This window comes from Crotalus tigris, unplaced genomic scaffold, assembly GCF_016545835.1.
Source record: "Crotalus tigris isolate CLP2741 ecotype Arizona unplaced genomic scaffold, ASM1654583v1 scf7180000018064.1731613, whole genome shotgun sequence".
Taxonomy (NCBI): Eukaryota; Metazoa; Chordata; class Lepidosauria; order Squamata; family Viperidae; genus Crotalus; species Crotalus tigris.
The window spans coordinates 925757-947144 of NW_024096804.1; the positions used below are offsets into that span (position 1 = coordinate 925757).

At 35.9% G+C, this 21388-nt stretch overlaps 1 long non-coding RNA gene across 1 annotated transcript in view; it reads left to right on the forward strand.

Moving 5' to 3' along the window:
- The window catches only part of LOC120309779, a 33620-nt gene extending 13158 nt beyond the window's left edge, over window positions 1–20462 (forward strand). The window contains exons 2-3 of the long non-coding RNA XR_005557177.1: window positions 16831–16869; window positions 20376–20462. This is a non-coding gene — a long non-coding RNA (uncharacterized LOC120309779). The remainder of the gene's footprint in view (window positions 1–16830; window positions 16870–20375) is intronic.
- Window positions 20463–21388: the final 926 nt, after the last annotated feature.

Sequence of the window (21388 nt, forward strand, 5' to 3'; positions counted from 1 at the left end):
TAAATACAGACAAATCAATTAATATTCAATAAAGTCCCATTCTATTGCATGGAAGTGTATAGCCTGAGAATATTTTGTACCCTACATATTAAGTGTTCAAACACTGTTTTCCACCATGATTACTTAAACTGTGATTTGTTAAATGTCATAATGGTCCTTTTTATACATTACATTTAGCGATATGTTATAGGTTTATTAACCACAATGGCTAGGTTTGTACGTAATGCTAAACTGAAATCAGAGAAACCGTATTATGTCTGAGCCTGATGTCAACCACTTCAGGGAAATGAAGTTTCATTTTCTCTGTTGTCACCTCCAGCCCTCCTTTTTCATTCAATCAAGGAAGGATTTTATTTTACTCTGTGAAGCTTTCCTTGTACATGGGGTTGCTACATATGCCATGGATTATGCTGGATCCTGGGTAAAGTGTAATTTAGGGATTATGTATTACTTTGCGGATTGGCTGATTAGAGGTATGAATAAGATAGGGATGGCATGCAGGTTCTTTCCAACCTCTTAAAAATAGCATCATTTTGAGTCACATGATGGAAAGAAGGAAGCTAAAAGTTTAGTGTTGGCAACCTTTTGAACCACTACGACCCGCATATCCCATTGGAGGATTATTATTATTTTGTCTCTGAGACCTTTGGCTGAAACTATCTCATTTTCAGTTTTGTGTTCCTTTTGTTTGCTTCTCCTACCACACAAAATTCACTCTGCTTTTAGAAAGTTTGATTTAAGATCTAAACCAGAGAGATCGACAGACATAAATGATTCTTTTAACAAAAGAGAATTCTTAACAAAATTCTGTTTGGCTGGAAATAATTAAAAAGACAAACGAAAATGTTTTGATTTTTTTTTTGATAATTTTAGTTTGCAATCCAGTCCGAAGATATCATAAAAATACTTACAAATTGTAACTCTTCTTTGTTAGATGGCATATTTACTGATCCAGGTACTGATCTAAAATTATATCCACTGCAGATGATCCGACTGATATTTACTGGGATGTAAGTATTCAGTGAATTACACATGTTTAGAGCAGTTGTTGGAGAGCAGCAAAATCTCTTTTCAAAGACAGCCACAATAGCCATTTCAATCCAAACTATTTCATATTGGCCAGTTTTCAGTGTGACTAAGGTATCAATACTTGGAAAGACCTGAATGGGTGAATTAACCTGGATATTTCAAAACTAATTATGAGCCTGAAGTATCAGGAGAAAAACTCCGCTCATTGACAATAACTTAATTTTGTTGTGTCGGATTTTAATCATTTACTCATTGAAACTAACAAACAACTATGTTTTGCATTGCATTTCCTCAGCTGCTTGGCATTCAGTTTTCTTCCTGGGATAATTCTGAGGCAATATTTTTATTGGGTCAAATCAGGTAATTTTAAACGCAGTCACTGATGACTTTAGAATCCAAATAAACTGAGATGGTACTTAATCTTTAAGAAGAAAGTTGTACAATCCTTGTTATAATTCTCTTAATAGGTGAAGTTGGCAATTAACCCATGTCAAAATATTATGGAAGGGGAGACCTAGATGTCAAATAACTTTGGAGAAGGATAACCTTGTGTCCTCACCAATCCCCAAGATGGTCTTGTCAGAAAATGAAATGTGTCCGGTGTTTTTCCAATAGCAAAATATACTTCTGGTCTCCATATTTAAATTCCAGGCAGATGTGCCTTTATAAATTCTGAATGGTGACCAAAGAAAAAGCCATTTTAAAAAGGATTCACTCTCCAAAGTGTAAAACATTTTACTTACGTCTTCACGATCAGGGATGGAACAGATTTTTACGAACAAATATTTGGTTAAACACTGTTCAATATTTTGAGCACCGAAATAGGTTCATATTCCTTGCTCTAACTTGACCTGTGGAAGAGATGCTTTTTAACTTGCAGTCATCATTTATGAAGCACTTATTTCTACTGGGAAAGAGAAAGCATTATTACAGAATAAAGAACAGTTATGGAATGTTAATACTGGAGTAAGTTAGCATTGGAGGAATGTTATTTTATAATTACTTGGTGCCCTCCTATGACTCTTCCTGATTCAGTCGGATTTGGTAACAATTATTCATGTCTCAGTTTCATTTTTCCTTGACTATTGCAGTGTGCACAATATTCCCAGGGAGGCTTACAGCAGACAATTGCTATTATGCTATTATGGATGGCTTTTAAGATTAAACTTACAAAAAGAACAATGGGCAGGGTACACATATCACCCGACTACTCTGCTGCCCCACCTTTGCCAGTGCTTCCTTTTTCCTCTTTTCAATATTAGAACGTCTCACATCAGAAAATACCTCTTTTCAGTTAAGCAATGACACAGGGAACTTTTAAACCTTCAAGGTCAGATCCCTTTCTTTAATTTTGGGAGGGAACTCAACGTTTGCTATGAGCCTGAGGTTGCCATTGCAGAAACTGCAAAATTGCAACCTAAATTTCTCAGCATAGTTAGAGAAATGTAAATGTATTTTGAATGTGCAGTTCTGTAAACTTAATACAGATAGTCTTCAACTTAAGACCACAACTGAGCCTAAGATATCCGTTGCTAAGCGAGACATTGTTAAGTGAGTTTTGCCCCATTTTACAACATTTCTTGCCACAGTTGTTAAGTGAACCAGTGCAATTGTTAAGACGGTAACATGGTTGTTAAGTGACTCTGGCTTCTTCATTGATTTTGCTTGTCAGAAGATTACAAAAGGTGATCACAAGGCCCAGGGACATTGCAACTGTTATAAATACATGCCAGTTACCAAGTGTATGAATTTTGATCACGTGACCATGGGGATGCTGCAACAGTCATAAAAAACAGTCATAAGTCACTTTTTTCAGTGTCATAACTTCAAACGGCTGGTTGTAAGAAAAGGACGACCTGTAGTAACACAAACAAATATAAATAGAGTTGGCCATATTTTAGAATTCATGGTCAACACAGATCTGAATATGAAGTCTGATCAATTTATTTTAAAACCTTATGCACTTCTGTTTCTTTACCATTCCAGTCCTTTCTGAATAGCTATTGTTAGCTTGAGCTGTACAAGAGAATGGGATTTCTTCCCATTCTCTTCCAAATAATAAACTCCACCCTACTGATTTGCCCTTTCCTCCACCTGTACAAGTGTTAAAGTGAATTTAAAATATTTTTTTTCTATTTAAAGCAGTCTTTAATAATTAGCATGTGTTCTATGGGTATGATGGGTGGTGCCTACAAAGGGGGAGGTGGTGTGAGGGACTATCAGTGTTGTGGCAGTTTCCCAGGAAGAAGGGGACATATTCCAAGGTTGAGACAAGAGACAACATAGCCACAGCTGGATAGGAGACAGAGGAAGAGAGTTAGAACATCCATTCCCTAAAATCTCCCAGGATATATCCGTTAGAGAGAAAGAGTAGTAAAGATTTACTCTGGCAAGATTCTGTCTATTTGGCATGAACAAATAAAGAACTGAATTTTGACTGGATTATTCTAAGTTGTCTAGGTTGGTCTGGCCCTGACAACAGAACATTTTTTTTTTGAAAACAATCACTTGTATTCTTGTTACACAGCTACTATATCTTTCCATGTTCCATTACTCTTATCTCTCTGCATGTATGCAAACAGGTGCAAGAAGTGATAAAGTATAAAGATGATTGAATATTTTAAAGATTATTTTTATATATTTAGAACAAGTAAATAATATTTTAAAGTTTGGCTACAGAGATGCTTGAATCTGAGCATACTAGCTGAGAACCTGGAAGCTATGAAGGAAAAGGTGTTATTACTGCTTGCCAATGGATAAGGCAAGGATATCTTGCAGGAGAGGTTAAAACAAGGCAAGGCAGCAGCTGTGCCCACACAATCAAAGTTCTTTTTGTCTCTCTGCCTTGACTTTTTTGCCTCTCTCCTCCCAATTCCCATGTAATAATATCTATACATAATTTCTTGCAATTCTTCCCCCCCCCCATGCAGTTTTCTGGAATTCTGAAAGTCTATTTTATAATACTGATTTATTTTTTTGTACTGCTGGGATCAAAAGTAACATTTTAGATTAGACATGTCAAACACAAGGCCCGGGGGCCAGATGCGGCCCGCAACATGGTTTCATGTGGCTCACAAAGCCATCCTGGAAACAGTGAGGGGACAGCCCCTGCTGCCTTGGCCCTGGCCCAGGCCAGGCGGGAGCCAATGTACAATTTTGTGGTGGCCATCTATGCTGAAACCATTTAGTCTTAACTCCACAAGGCCGTCTGGAAACAGTGAGGAACCAGCCCCTGCCGTGTCGGCCCCACCCCCTGGGTGTATGCTGAGGAGGTGTCACACTTTGTGAGGAATGAAGAAATGCACCATCCCCTGGAAGTGGCTAGCAAAAGGGCCCTCGCCTACTTCACATATCTGGCTTGATCGGCTCCGAGGGAGGGGTTTCAGCAGGCTCTTCCAGTGGACTATGCCTTGATGCTTGCCCTGGTCCCACCCCGTTCTGCCAGAGACCCTCAGATCTGTTCACCCCTGCCCAGGCCCCCACAGGCACCCTTGACACGAATGATGTAGAGCTGACCACGCCCACCCAGTAGGCCACACCCACTCCAGTCATGCCCACCCAGTAGGCCGTGCCCACCCTGGCCACACCTACCCAGACCCCCGAGGACAACCACAATGCTGATGTGGCCCTCAATGAAATTGAGTTTAACACCCCTGTTTTAGATCATAAAAACAAAACATGAATAAAACCCCTAAAATTATGATAAAACACATCCAGGCCAAATAGTCCTCAACCTATGGCCACCATTGAGACCGGAACTTCTGTTGCTAAGTGATCCAATTATTCAGAGAGTTGCATCCATTTTTTTTGCTGCAGTCATAAAGTGAATCAGCATCGTCACGAAGCGTACTGTACGATTAAGTGAATCCAACTTTCCCCATTGACTTTGTTTGATGAAAGCCAGTTAATCATGTGACCTTGGAATGCTACAACCCATGTAAATTCACACCAGTTTCCAAGTGCCTGAATCGTGATCATGTCACAGCAACCATCATGAATGTGAAGACTAATCGTAAGTCATTTTTACCAGGGCTACCATAAGAACTTTGAAATGGTCTAGAGTCAAGGATTACTGTAATACATCCAATAGTGACCCTCCATTATCCAAAGGACTTCTTCCTTTTAAAGCTGTCTAATAGCTTCTCTAATACTCCAAAACGTAGGAGTAATTATAGCATGGGCATACAATTAAGGATCAATAATCAAAAAGGGTTTTCCTTGTTTCTGCTGGAGGACATTTGCATTCATATGTAGTTTAGGATCCAGTTCATTATATTTTAAGAAGCCAACCCATTTCCTAATTAAAAAAAAACACAGTGAATAAATGATACCAGTCCTTTTCTTATTCCCTAAATTATCATATTCACTATCTGTCTTTTGGATCATTTATATTGCAGGATCCAATCTGGGTCAGTCCCCAGGACCAGAGGCTTTGTCTACCGAGCTTTTGGACTCGTAGTTGGTATCCTTATCCTCAAGGAACTTCTCTCTAGATGGGCTCCAGAATGAGTCCAAAAGCTCGGTAGACAAAACTTCTGGTCATGGTGACTGACCCAGATTGGATCCTGCAACCCAAATTAAGTAAGGAGCTTATTGTAGCAAAATTTGGGTTAAATACACAGTGATTCAAGTTAAATAATCAATGGTTCATGTTCATTACACTATGCTACGTGTATAATAAGTACAATGTATAGTGTTCTGACTAATATACAAATTCAACTTAAAGACAAAAACCTCTGGAATGGAACTAATTCATAAACTGAAGCTTAAACTGTATTCATATCCCTGAGAGTAAATCCAATTGGGACTTATTTTTAAATAGACATGTCAAAGATTTAAGTGTTTAAACTGTAATTTTGTTCCAAGTTTTCTGGGACTAAGCCCCACTCATTTTAAAGGCACCTTTTAGCAGACATTTAAGGACTGTTTAAAAACTTTCTTTTCTTTTTCCCTTACCATTTACTGTCTCGTATTTAAGCTAGTACAGTTCTTATTATATCAACTCAGTAAAAACATCATTATTACATTTATCAATAAATTTTTAACTTATACTTATCTTAATTACATTCAATCTTCATAAACAATCCATATCTTGTTATTAATTTTACCCAATTTTTAGTTTCCCATCAATATTCCAATTTAACCTTTAATATTTATAATTTTCAGGCTTTAGGTAACCAAGATTTCCCTTATCTCAATTCATAGAATCTAACATCCAAAATACACATTTTATCTATTTGAATATAATCTTGTTTTATTTCCTAAGAGTTATCTATTTCCCACCATATTAAGTCCTCTAATAATACAATATCCCCTTTGATAAATCAAAACCATTATATATGTTACCTGGGTTAATCAATAAATCAAATATATTCCTAATAATTAATTTTATTTTTCCTTTTAGGTCTAATTTTTAAATATTAAATAGATAAAGTCCTTATTTTCAACTAATTTCTAAATATTTTAAATCTAATAACCAGAATTCCCCTTATCCCAACTTCTCTCTTTAACCTCTAATTAATAATATGAAATCCCCTCTAATAAATCAAAACCTTAATTTTCTTCAACCTTATTCTGGCTTTCTTCCTTTGCCAACTAGGCTTCCACATCAGTGCTTTTAGATCATCAAATAGATCTCCCTCTATTATTATATATGTTATTTGAAATAAAGGAGACCATTTAATTGCCATTTTTTGGAAGGACTAGCCCATTTGTATTTGTTAAGTTGTCTCCCTGTTATTCCAATTCCCCATGCTTGCCCTGATATGTTTGTGTTCCATTCAATCTGTTCTTCTTCTTTCTCAAATTTCTTCTGATTTATATAGAAAGTCATTTCCATTTTCAGTGTTGTCCCTTCCTTTTCTGGATTTTCCATTAACTGTATTTGTTGATTAATTGAGTCCTCTGTCTTAATATTTGATTGTTCCACTTCTTCTGTTATCTGCTGCATTGTTAGTTCTTTGGTTGTAGTCAAAGTTGGGTTTGTGTATATAAGCTGCCATATTGATGTTTTATGTTAGGTCTTATTTTATCACAAGCTGAAAGGATGGTTTCACGTATTGCTTTCAACATGGAAAGGATCTTTTCCTGGTCTTCATCCATCTCTTTCACGTGTTTATAGATAGTCTTTATAGTAGAAGTTGTTTGTCAGGCAAGATTTTATAGTCCAAGGTAACTCATCATCTCATATAGTGACCAATATTCCTCAAATAAAGAGATAGGAAAGCAATTTCCCACATATAATTCTGAAAGTCAGTAAAGGTTTACATTCACAGTTCAAATAGGCCAGTTATGCCGCCCAGCTGTTCTGTTACAGCTAAGTCTCTCACAGGTGGTACCAAGGTCAGAAAAGTCTTATCTAAGGTCTGGGCTTTGAGCCAAGTCTCTTTTAGGAAATAACAAGTTGTAATACCAAACTTCACCACAAGATGTCACCGATACTATTTAAGGTTTTTTAAGTCCAAAATTTTTATAATCCTTTTTCCAATTTTATTTCTTTTTTGTAGATAAAAACAAGAGTCTCCAATAAAAATAGGAAAATTTTTGGTCCCCAAGTTTCAGGAACATTAGATTAGTGTTATACTTTTAATGCTTTAATGCTTTAATTCCCCTGTGTAGCCAGATGCTGCTATTCTTAGAGAGTGGAATAGAAATTCCCTTCCCTCTCTCCTCACAGGGGGAAAGATACTTCAGGCAGCTTTTTCAGGAAGAGAAAGTACTTAGGGTAAAGAGAAGATCAGATCTCACCCAGTTTCATCCGTGTTGCTTTTGAAGTGCTTGGTGGTACGTTTGACTTCGGCTGTCTGCAGCCTAATGACGGGCCATATTACTATGGCCGGTCTTTCTTCCACCGGTTTGGAGGGCTGCCCTGGATGGAGCGGAAGGGCTGTCGCCCTCCTGTTATCAAGCGGGGGTTCCCTCATTGCTCATCGCTCCTACAGGGCAAATTTTGACCCTTTCCAGGGTCCCCCAGCAGAGCGAAATTGGACGCGGAAGACGGAGCTCGCCTTCCAGCATGCACAGCAACCGTGATGGCAAACCGGAAGTCGAAATCTATGTACTTTTAATTGATATATGTGAAATGTTTTACCTGTACCCATATATTATATAGAGAGCACAAAAGCTTTTGCAACATATATACTATGCAGTTATATACAACACATTTTTGCTGCCATCTGGCCGTCAGCCAGATTTTTACAGATACAATATCCCTAAGGATGAAATGCCTTGAATTAAGATCACATGTTGAATATAGAAGGTGTTAATTCTCCTGCTTTTAAGAGAAGAATAAGTAGAAACCTGGGAATGAATTTCTTTTCTCCTTATGCATGTCCATATAAAAAAGAAATCCTACTTCTTCCACAGCTGCTAAAAGCAGAGGAGTTCCTTGCAGGAAAATAGCTGGCAACTTTAATTTCCTGTTGAGTTATTAATAAAAGAAAATCAGTGTTGGTTTTGCTATTGCTGAAGGAATTAAAGAGCTGCATAAAACATGTGGATAAGTAAGACATGCAGTGATTAAAATTTATGGTAGATTATGGATGGGAAAATAAAGACAATTTTCTAAGATTGTCCTAAGCAGGATATGTTTCCCTTTCTCCTTTCCTGTTGATGTTTACAAAAACACAATTGCACAATCACAAAGTGAGAACAAATAGGGCTTAAAACCAAATATATCCAAAGAGTACACCTACAAAGCTTATATAGGATGAATCAAGTAACAGTTACACTGTTGTTGGAGAACAAATATCCTAAAGCAAGTTTTACAATACGTGAAAAGGTTAATCTATAAATTATTGCAAAAAGATTGTGTCCCATTTTCACTATTAAAGATTCAAAACAGGATGGCTTACTTTTCTCATGGTTTTTTTTTTTTTCTGTTACAACAGTATGTAGCTGTATGATATGCTTTTCTCTTTATCGCCCACAGGAAACGGGCCACAGTTGAATGGCGCCTGCTAGAGAAGGTTGCAAGGAAACAGTGCATCCTTTGGTTTCAACCTCAAACTCTGGTCATGCTCTTTTTGAGAGATGAATATGTTGCCATAAAGTTTACTCACTTTACTTTCTAAGTAAAAAACTTTTAATTCATAACTGTCGCTGTCACAGTTAACTCTTCTCCTAAACTCGACATTTCTACAAATGGAAGTTACAACAGTATGTTGCATTATATAGTTATTCTGTTCACTGTTTCAGCTGCCCATCAGCCATGGTCTTTTTCAGGATTTTCCATTTTTTGACCCCATCCATTTTTATTTTATTTTGTCTTCCTCTCCCCCAACAACCACTCCATATTCTATGGCCAGTAAACACACTCAGTTGTTATTATGGCTGATTCTAACTTCCATTGCAACTTGTATCTTTTTCCTAAATGATTTTTTTCTATTTTTGCATATCTGTGAGTTCCAATTGCACTTGTAAATCAGCACTCATGCCTGTTATTTTTTTTATTTTCCAATAAGATTCAATAAAAGTAATAATATTTCAGCGTCCCTATCCAGAAATCTAGAGAGTCAGTCATGAAGTCTTCCAAGCCACTCCAGTTAAATTCACCATTTCAATTTTCATTTTCTTCTCCCCATTAGTCATCATTAGGTCCACATGGTACATATAGTTATCATTAAGCAGATCTGGAAATTATTCCTTTCCTTTGTTTCTTTCTTCCCGCTTCAGGTATGTATATTTAATTCTGCAATTTTTGCCAAGCTTGCAGATATATATGAGCATGCACACTCAAATAGTACATTCCTTATTAATATATGGGGTGATTCAAAAACAGAAACAAATAACATTTTTGAGTGAGTAAAGTTATTTTAAACCCAAGTTTCTCCAGACTAGGGTGTTGATTGCAATCCAGATGTTGTATTTCGCATGAAATGTATTTGTTTCTCTCTCTTTTCCCTCTCCCAACTAATGCAATTTTTATCAAAACACTTCTCTACATCAAACTGGAAATAAACTAATTTGCTTCACTGTTGGTGTTTAAAGAACTTAAATGCTTGAATTTATTGTCTGTGTAAGAAACCGCAAGCACTAAAAAGGCTTTCAAATAGATAAGGATCAAATACTACTCTTTTTTTTTTTTTACATAAATTATTATGTACTGCAAGTGACATCTACTGGAGAAAACAGAGCTTAAAGCCTACAGTCTGTACTGTTTTCTACTACACTCTAGATTCATAGACCTTTAACAAGTATAATAAAAGACATAAAACACTCTTGGATTTATTCCCACTGAAATGAAAATATGCTGAGCCCTCTTTAAAAAGCAAACTTGATTATGAAAATCATTCCTTTCATAATATAAGACATTCCTCCCGTTGGAGAAGAGACTATAGTTGTCATTCCAGAATTATTCTGGGTTTATAATACAAAGCCTTTACAACTGCACTTATATTAGCTGCCTGAATGCTCTTCAGATTCATTCTCGCTCTCATGCAATTATTAAGGCATCTTTTGAAGAACTGTATGAGATGAAAAGTGGTGAAATTTGCAAGGCATTATGGAAAAGGCCAAAGTGAAATTTGTTTGAAAATGCAGGTTTTTTTTTTTAATTCAGTGAACCCCTACCAAGGAAGCTTAGAAATTAAACCACAATATGAAGGTGTTTAAGGACAAAAGACTTGCATTTCATAAAGCAGTGAAAATACTCAATCTTTCCTTACATTGATGCAGACAATTACAGAATTCTCTACTACACAGTATAATCCTTCCATCTAGAAAGCTTTTAAAACTAAAACTCCTATTAACAACAGCCATATAGCTGCTGTATAGTGCTAAGTGGAAAATGTTATTAGATAGTACCAAAAACCAAATTTAGATTGCTTAATTATAAAATTAAGTTTAAGTCTGCCTACTAAGTACATTCTCCAACTAATGTTTAATATCACAAAATGTAGTGATGGTCACTAATTTTGATGGCTTTCAAAAAGTTTACATGCATTTATTTGCGATGTAAGTCTATTAAGGGCTATTAATCTTAAGGACTCAACATTACCTTGCAGCTAGGGGAAAAATTCCTCCCAATAACAGTTTCAGAGGCAAGATTCCATTGCTATATTAATAAAAATAATTTTGGCCTGAACGTCAAGTTGATTTCTTGGTCTGATTTCCATCTTGGGGCTGATACCAAACTTGCAAATCTGATTATAATTTATCTCCGTTTATCATAATGTGAATTAGGCAGATGTCTGAGAAGTTTTTTCTGAATGCCTCCTTCCTTCCTTGTGGCTTTGGTAACAGACCTCCCCTCTCTGTCAAGACTATCCTTTTTACTCCCTACAATTGGTTTGTTTTCTTGGCTATCCATGGCATTCTTAGGAGTCTCCTCCAACCAAAGTTCAGAAGCATCAGTACTCTAACTATCCTATTTCTTCAAATTCCAAGCTTCACTTTCATAAAGTCCCATAGGAAAAACCATTTTTTGCACAGTTCTGATCTTGGTAAGTATAGACACATCCTGATTTCTGAAAACTTTTTCAAGGCCTTTTTTTTTGTTACTCTACACAGGGGTCTTCAAACTTGGCCCTTTTATGACTTGTGGACTTCAACTCCCAGAATTCCTCAGCCAGGCACGCTGAAGTCATAAAAGGGCCAAGTTTGAAGACCCCTGCTCTACCAGGTGCTAGCCTGTAGTATATCTCTTGACTGTTGGTTCTTTCAATGTTCATAATTGATTCTAAAAGTTGTCAGCTCCACTAGGTAGACCACAGGTGTCACCACCACTAGATGGATCTGTAGCTGGCTGACTGGCCATACTCAGCGTGTGGTCCTCAATGGAACCGCATCTACATGGAGGGAAGTGTGTAGTGGGGTGCCCCAGGGCTCTGTTCTGGGCCCAGTGCTCTTCAACATCTTCATCAACGATCTGGACAAGGGGATAGATGGGGAGCTCATCAAATTTGCAGACGACACTAAGCTGGCAGGAACAGCCAACACTCCAGAAGACAGGCTTAGGATACAGGAGGATCTGGACAGACTTGAACACTGGGCGCTATCTAACAAAATGAAATTCAATGGTGAAAAAAGTAATGTTCTACATTTAGGCAAGAAAAACCAAATGTACAGGTATAGTATAGGGGGTACCTTGCTCAATAATAGTAACTGTGAGAGGAATCTCGGAGTCCTAGTGGACAGTCATTTAAATATGAGCCAGCAGTGTGATGCAGCTGCCAAAAAAGCCAACACAGTGCTAGGCTGCATTAACAGAGGGATAGAATCAAGATCACGTGAAGTATTAATACCACTTTACAATGCCTTGGTAAGGCCACACTTGGAATACTGCATCCAGTTTTGGTCACCACGATGTAAAAAAGATGTTGAGACTCTAGAAAGAGTACAGAGAAGAGCAACAAAGATGATTAGGGGACTGGAGGCTAAAGCATATAAGGAATGGTTGCTGGAATTGGGTATGTCTAGTTTAATGAAGAGAAGGATGAGGGAGGACATGATAGCAGTGTTCCAATATCTCAGGGGCTGCCACAAAGAAGAGGGAGTCAAGCTATTTTCCAAGGCACCTGAAGGCAGGACAAGAAGCAACGGGTGGAAACTAATCAAGGAGAGAAGCAACCTAGAACTAAGGAGAAACTTCCTGACAGTTAGAACAATTAACCAGTGGAACAACCTGCCTCCAGAATTGGTGAATGCTCCAACACTGGAAGTTTTTAAGAAGAGACTGGACAGCCATTTGTCTGAAATGGTATAGGGTTTCCTGCCTGAGCAGGGTGTTAGACTAGATGACCTCCAAGGTCCCTTCCAACTTTACTATTATTATTATTATTATTACATGACGTATTGTGATTTTTTTCATATTGCTGGAGCTGGGGTGGACGTGGGATCTGTATGATGCAACTGGCCTATGGGCCGGCAGTTTGACACCCCTGGGGTAGACCAAACCAAAAAAATCAACTCCATAAGTGTATTATAACTATGCTTTATTGAGATAGGCAGACATAACAGTATTTTATGATGTATGGCCTTAATCAAGATTTGATTGATTACAAATTTGATTGTATCTACCTTCTCTCCTTTCTTATAACTCAGGGAATCAGGGAGGCATTTGTCTAAGCTTCTTTCTGAGTGAGGAATGGAACCCATTTCTTGGTTATGTTGAATGTTTAATTGTGATATTATATTTTTTCTGATTGCTATTGGTTTTATAATTATTATATATTTCAAAATCATTTTAATATTGTTAACCACCTAGTATCTTGTATTTGAGATGGGTCACCATATAAGACTAACTTGCAAGCCAACATATAGTTACCTGTATCCCACTGACTAAGGGGTATACACAATCAGACACATCAAGACATTTTTTTTCCTGAGTTTTACATAAAGTTCCTGGGAATAATTTGATAGCTATGTATGTGAATTTCAAAAGGTACTTGCAATTTGTTTACATTTTTATATTGAAATATCAATTAAATTCATTTCATTTTTTCATATTGATAGTCACAACTGCTCAGCTTTGTAAAATAGATTTTACATGAAAACTATTCCAGGTTCAATTTGTAGCATCTCCAACAGAGCTTTTTAAAATCCCGAGAAGCTGCTAGCTGTCAATGTAGGCAACACTGAACTAGGTGGACTGATAGCTTAGTTGAGAATATGTGAGGTTCCTATATTTTTTTATACTTTACATTCATGTGTATTCAGAAATTAACTGCCATATTATAGAAGTCTTTGAAAAATCCCTAATTGTCAAAAGAAACAAATGTTATAGATATGATTTATGTGTTTTATTCAAGGAGATCAGAATAGGACACGTGATAACTTTTCTTCCTTTCAGCATATTCATTCTAAGAAATTTGATTAGCCCAAAGTTGTTCAGTGACCATTATTTATACAGTATATTACATATATACGGGACAGTCACTGAGTCTTCTTAGTTATAGATAAATCCCAGACATTTTTTTAACTATATAAAAACTTCAGGAGACATTGCTGACTTATTTATTTATTTAGTAGATTTATATGGTTGCTCATCTCACACATGTGGCTCTGCGTGGCATATTTCCCAAATACTGGACACAGGGTAATAAAGCATTGCTCAACCAGGTGACACCCAGATATACTGGACCGGGAATAATGAGAATTGCAATCCAACAAGTCTGGGTGACATCTGCTTGAGTAAGCTGCTGCAACGTATTACTTGAAAATATGATTTGTCAGCATGGTTGCGTGATGCTGCAATTTGATCTATCACATATTACAGATTGATTTTTGCTTCACTATCCATATCAGAGTGATGGTGCTAGATTGCTCTTTTCATACACCATTCTGCACTGGTGAATGTGAGGATTTCTATGTCCATGTTCATTCGTCTATTGTGTGTTTCTTAATCTATAGTGGTTATTTTGAACTGAATATTCTACCTAAAGGGCATAATATGTTTTTCTGCCTAGCAAAGGTTTTATTCCACTTGTAAGTAGACCAACAATTTTATTCTGAATAAGACATACTTTGTCTGAAACTCCTGGGTCAGTTCAGTTTCAGATATCTACTTAAGATTTAAATCTACACTCCAAATTAATTGACCCATATCAGATGCCAGAATCCAAACAAAATTGCCTTTTCTATCTTTCATGTACACATCCAAGCATCTCTAATTATATTGTGTCTGTACACTGAATTAAAAATCACTGTAACCAACCAATCTGCTTTGGGATTCAATCTTAGCAGAAAATTGGGCTATAAATAATAACAAATAAATCAGTGGACCCCCATCACATGCACTGCAAATTAAGTTCCTTAATATTTCTATCCAGAATTCTATCACTCTATTCATTTAGAATTAGCATTGCAAGAAGAGACTGGGGATAATTCTCTTGGACCCATTCTTCTTGTCCTTTCCTATTGCCTGTCTTCACAGATCTTTGTGGATTAAAGGGGCATCATCTGCAGTGAGGAGTTTCCATACATTGATAAACTTCCAACATAATCTGAAACATTCATTTTAGAGAGTTCTAAATTCCATAGGGAAACTGCACAACTAGCAAAAACTCCCTCTTTTGTCATTCGTCTCACTGCTAGACAGTGTAAATCTCCAGATGTTATTATCTTCAAATTTTGCTGGTGTAGCAGAACTTAATGTCATATCCTACTCCAAATGGTATAGTCCAGATATATTACTTTATTATTTTATAAATATTCCATATAACTTAATGATTTTTTAAAAAATGAAGTACATGAAGTAACTAATAGAGAAAATATATTCCAAAGTGTCTAACATTATTTATAATGTTAACATTGTAAGTGATAAAGTAGTGTTAAATTGAATCTACCATCTGAAATGTGATTCAACGATTATTGCAAAGATATAGTGATGATGACAAGTATAGACATATTTTTAAAAAGAAAGAGCTGAATAACGCACAATATGTTTACATGTTTACCATTAAATACGTGTTTCAATGCTATGAAACTTTAACTATATACAGAACTTGGAACAGATTAGAAAGAATGTTTTCTGGAAAAAAAGAAAAACAAACTAAACATAAAGATTGAGAAAACAAGACTGACATTCTTAGAAAACTGACCTGAACCAGTCATATGAGCTGGGCATCATACACAAAGAAGAAATGTGAAGATAATAAATAGTTTAAAGAGAGTTGGAATAATACATATACTGATTTCTTTTTATAAAGTTGATTGATTGATTAGGTGTTATCAAATAGGTGTCAACTTGCATAGATAGATTTTCTCTAGGATAGGAAGACTGACCTCAACCTAACCCTTTAGATTTCTCAATGATATGTTCATTACTTTTGAGATGCCACAGCTTTGATATTATAATTTCCATCTTCTTATACCAATACTGGTGATGTCCATGTACCTAGGCATTGTTCTGATTGTTTTCAGATTGTGTTAGTAGTCAAGGAATTGTTTAAATGTTGGAATTATAAATATATCAGAGCGATAAACAAATCCATTTCTTTGTGAAATAATGCTTCCATGTTGTTTTTATACCTGTTTTTATTGCTTATGACAGTTTTTAGGGATTTATTTTATTTAAGAAGATATATATTCCAAACCATTTTTATCTCCCATCCCACTCATTTTTAAGTCATTGCAAGCTTATTGAGAGTAATGGCACATACCACTGAAAGTAAAACATGAAGACTTTCTTTTTAGGATTAATATCAGGAATAGTCCAGCTAAGAAGAAATGAGAATGATTCAGACCAAGATAGCTAATTTAAGTCCTTTTAGAAATATCTATTTTTAAAAATGCCATCTAGTAATTTTTATTCCTGGAGATTCCCTGGACTAGTGATGGCAATTTTCTTGCCAAAATTTTCAAATAGTTTGCCCTTGTCCATGGCTGAGGAATGATTACCCCAGAGGCACCCAGTTAATATGCCTAAAGTGGGACTAGAACTCACAATCTCCTGCCTGCTAGCTTAGTGTCTTAACCACTATACCAATCTCAGTCTCTCAGAAGCATCTATTGGTGCCCTTTTCTTCTTAAAAACATCAAGTACCCATTTTACATGCCAAAGTATGAATAAAAATAAAAAAGCATTTATTGTGTAGCATGGAACAGGCATGGGAGACTGGCTGCCTGTTCCTTTGGAGCGAAGAGCACAGTAATATTGTCATTGTCTACAAAAAGTCAATCAACAATAGTAATTCAAACAAATTCCCTGGGATCCCTACAGCACATTCACAAACAGCAGAACATTAGAGAATGATAATGTGAGCTGGGTTCTTCTGTGCCAGAAGAAAACCTACTGAAGGAAATTGGGTTTAAGACCCTTTTTCTTTAGAGACTCCACTAACATCTCTCATTCTATTGCAGTTTCCTGCACCTGTTAGGAGGCATACAGAAACTAAAAAGGTAAGAAGTAATTGGTGAGTCCCTTCTTTGGAACAGCACTCTAATCATAGGAAATTTGAGCCCAGCCAATCCTATTTGGCTTGTATCCTTGGCTTTTTTTTATACAATAAGCTTTGGTACATCACTAAATCAAGACTGCAAAAAATAATATTTATTCTGCAATGATACATTTGAAATATCTTTTTAACAAAGACCATTTACTAATGTAAAATCATAAATATAATATTGTTTAAAAATTATAAACAAAAATGTAAATGAAAATTCTTACAAGTCAAAAGGCACTTCTCTAGAAAAGCATAACAATTGTACATTATTTTAAGTGTAACAGTTTCCGCATACAAAACTATCAACAAAAACATTTATTAATTGCTGTCAGAATAATCTTCCCACTAATTGCCCTTTTATATAATTAATGGAATATTCAATGTAGCTATAGTTCTAAAAACTGCTCTGTCATACATATCATATAATAGAGGGTAGTTTTAGAACTATAGCTAAATAGTTTAACTATAGCTAAAGCACTGTAATCATAAAATTTATTGTCCAGAATTTTGCTTCCCATCTCTAAAATGGTGTCCAGCCAAACGATTTCCCATTTTTATGAGAAGATCCTATTCCCTAATATCTACAGCCATTTGAAAAATGAACCAATCATTCAACTGATTAATCAGTCAATCAGTCTAAAAACTAGGTTTATATATGTACTAATCTGGAGAATATCTTACTATAATTCTGCTTGCCCATATCTGCAAGGAATAACTTATGACAGGCTAGTGTGATTTCCCAGTGACATATGACTGATGTGAATTGATCCAAGGAAAGTTCTACATTAGTTTGTTTGAAATTAATGAACCATAGTTGCAGCTAATATCCATTGATTTCATGAGGATAAGACTGAATATGATATTTGGCACTTTTTAAAACAAAACTCTTATCACAGTGGGATTTACTTCCAAATGCCTATATATGTACAGGTGTATCAGAACGTTCTATGAATGTACTGCAGAATTATGATGGTACAAGGTTTTGTCTCCCTAATCCAGCAACAACAATAAAATAAAACTGTAAAGCACTTGATGGGTTTTGTTGATGTAATTTAATGCCAATCAATGAAGAAATAGATTCAAAAGGGCCCCCAGATTCTGTCCATACCTTTTCTAGTGATTTCCCTGCATCTTTGCCAGAGTATGGGCCCCCATACTCTCTAGCTTATCAACTGCTTCATAAAGTTTCAGATTGTTCATTGACCCTCAAGGATTTATTAATAATCTAATAAGTACAATTTTCACTATAGGAGTATTAACAACAACAACAACAACAGTAGTCAACCCTTGGGAGGGTCAATATTGACCACTTTGGGAAACTCTGGTCCAGAGGAATCTACCAAAAGGTCCCCAGTTCAGAAAAGGCTGCCTACTCATGGATTATATGATTCTGCAGAATAATTGTCTAAAACTGTTTGAGTTTTACAGAAGATATTTAAACAGAGGAAAGAAAGATATGCTGGCAAAGTCTCTATGAGTTTAATTTTTACCATACGACAAAATAGGACATGTGTAGGGTGAACAGGAGTCAGTGCAACTCAAGGACTTTATACTCTTGTTTGGAATTCCAACAGTTTAGATAGCGATTAAATTTTCTAGGTTATTTAAAATTAAATCCCAAAGGTCAGTCTAAAATCAACACTAGTGGTTTGCGTGAATGCAGGCATGGAATATCTTTGAATGATTGAATATTACTACCATTTGCATCACCTTGTGGTACACTAGCATTATTTCAGGATTAAACTATTCAGGGGAAATTGAAACAAGGACAATATCTCATGGTATCTGATTGACTGTTTGCTGAAAGATTTCTCTTATAGAAGAGGCGAAATTGGATATGAATTTAGATACTTTGAAGTATATACATAGAACAGATAGTCAGAAAATGAAAAAAAAGCCTCCAAAATACAATAATAAGTAAAATTTCAGATACCTTTGGTAATCTTTGATACAATTATTTCCAAAACGTTGATGTACTTACCATTAAGTGCTAAACTTGACTTTGATAGTGGGCATATATGACATATTATGTTTTAGATGTCAGTTCTCCCAACCCAGTTTATGGAGAATTTTAGAAAACAGTTTGGTAAACTCTTTGAAAAATATCTGAATATTGACCTTAGCTATATTAAATTGGCAGAATTATTCCCAGCTACAAAAGGGGGGGAATGGTAACCTACTAGAACAGTGTTTTTCAACTTTAAGATGTATCGACTTCAATTCCCAAAATTTTCCAGCCAGCAAAGTTGACTGTTCCTGGCTGGGGAATTCTGGGAATTGAAGTCTGCACATCTTCAAGTTGTGTGGACTTCAGTTGAGAAACATTGCCAATTGGATGGCAAACAATCAATCAGCCAATCAGACTCCCCCCCGTAATATTGAATAGTAGTTCTAATCTGGATTTTCAAGAGCTAAAAAGCAAGATATTCTCTATAGAAAATATGTCAATTTTATATTTTCTTTTTCTTTAAAAATGTCCTTTCCATTGAAAGAAAAGGCACCTATTTGGGTAAGCAAATGTATTGTTTGTTTGCTCAGTGACATTTGGATAAGTGTTTTTATGAAAAAAGAGCTCAAATGATAATATAAAAACAAACTTGACTTATTCATCATTTTAGATTATTGCTCAGAAATTAAAAATATAAAAACTAAATCCAGCAGAGCCATCTGCTTTATCTCAGAAGTAGATCTTGTCCATGGGGAATTTGGACATTCTTTAGTAGGCTTGTTCATAATGCACTTGGTGAGAGATGTAGAACAAATATGGCTATGGTATTCTGGCTGGAGGTCTACAGCACTTATACTTTTTCCAGAACAACTAACTATAAAAATAAACCAGGTAGAAATATGGAATGTTAAATAGAAGCCCAAGAACACATAATTTTGTTGTAAGAGGAAGGAATATTGGACAAAACAAAATGTTCAGCTATGTGCACCTAGCAGTTTTAAACAGTACAGCCCCAGTGTAAAATTGTACTTTCCATAAGAAAGTTTGCCATTTGCCCTCATCTTGCATTAGTGCTGGACTGGTATTCAACAAATGAATTAGGCAATCACTCCCCAAGCTGAAATATAATGGACTGTGATAGTAGCCCTTATATCTTGCACTTCTAAAATCTTGGGCCAAACATACAGGTGCAGAATAAAGCCTGTTCTGAGATTAATTATGTCAGTCACGACTCCAGGGACCTACTCAGGCTTTCTGAAATTGATCTTAGTTTTAAAAGAACAGCATAAAGCACTGCCATTTTAGCTCTACATATTTTTATTGAACTGAAGTGATGGGTGGCTATACCAATATATTGAAACTGTATATATGTAGGCATGAAAGCTCTCTCTCAGGAATTTACTGCATTTACCGTATGAAGTGGACATGATCTATGAAAGCTTGTAAGATAATAAAATTGCTTAGTTTTTGAGATATATAAAACTCTTTCTCTCTTTGTATTTTGTTTATCACAGCTCCCTTTCCAGAAGCTGTACTAATCCCATATGCCCCACACAACTACAGAGAGACCACGAATGCCAGCAAGAACATTCATATATGTTGTAAGTGAACAGCATGAATACAAGCATGATTGTATTCTCTGGACAAGAAAAAAAGGTCATGCAAACATGACACTTAAAATCAGATTTGAAAATTTGCAAAGTTGTATTTAATTAGCACTAGTACTGAACTCAGTGGGAGGTGGCAAATGAATATATTTCAATCTGTTTTTAGAAGGATGAAAAGCTTTCTCTCCCTTCTTGCCTTAATACAGAATAAAAAGCAATTGGCCTGGTCAGGACTTTAATTAAAATATTACAATTACTTAGCCGGTTTTCCTAATACACAAATGATATCAGCTCAAAACCATGCTATATTATGCACATACAAACAAAAGTGTTGAGTATCAATCCTAAAGTTGTTGGTAAAAATAATGAAATAATTCGTTAAAAAAAATAAGAGATCCATGTTCTCTTTTAATAGTCATCCATCTCTCCTTTCAGAAAACTTCTAGATAGAAGTATTAGAATATCATTATAGTGGGTTGAGCATTCAATCCAATCAATATCACAATGCTATCTTATCTACAATTAAAATATTATGCCCATAACTTCAGTGACAAGATGAGTTTTCAAAGGCCTGTGCTGGGAATTGAAGCTGTAATTACCCATTCATCAGGCTCAAGAGGTATGAGCACCAGTTTTTAATACAAAGCTCATTAAAATAGATTTGGAAGATAAATGCAAATATCCAAAGAGGTGGGAAGACTCCCTAGGCAGTGAGATTTCATTCAAACGTATAATTTAGCACGGGAAAAAAACTCTGTGTGTGTTTATGTGCATTTGATTTTACACACACACACTCATACACATATCTCTCTCACATACACAGACACACATACATGCACACACACATGCACACACATATATACACACATATAGCTAGGCTGTTTGGATACTCAGCAGGATCCCTTTCTCTAGAGTCTAGG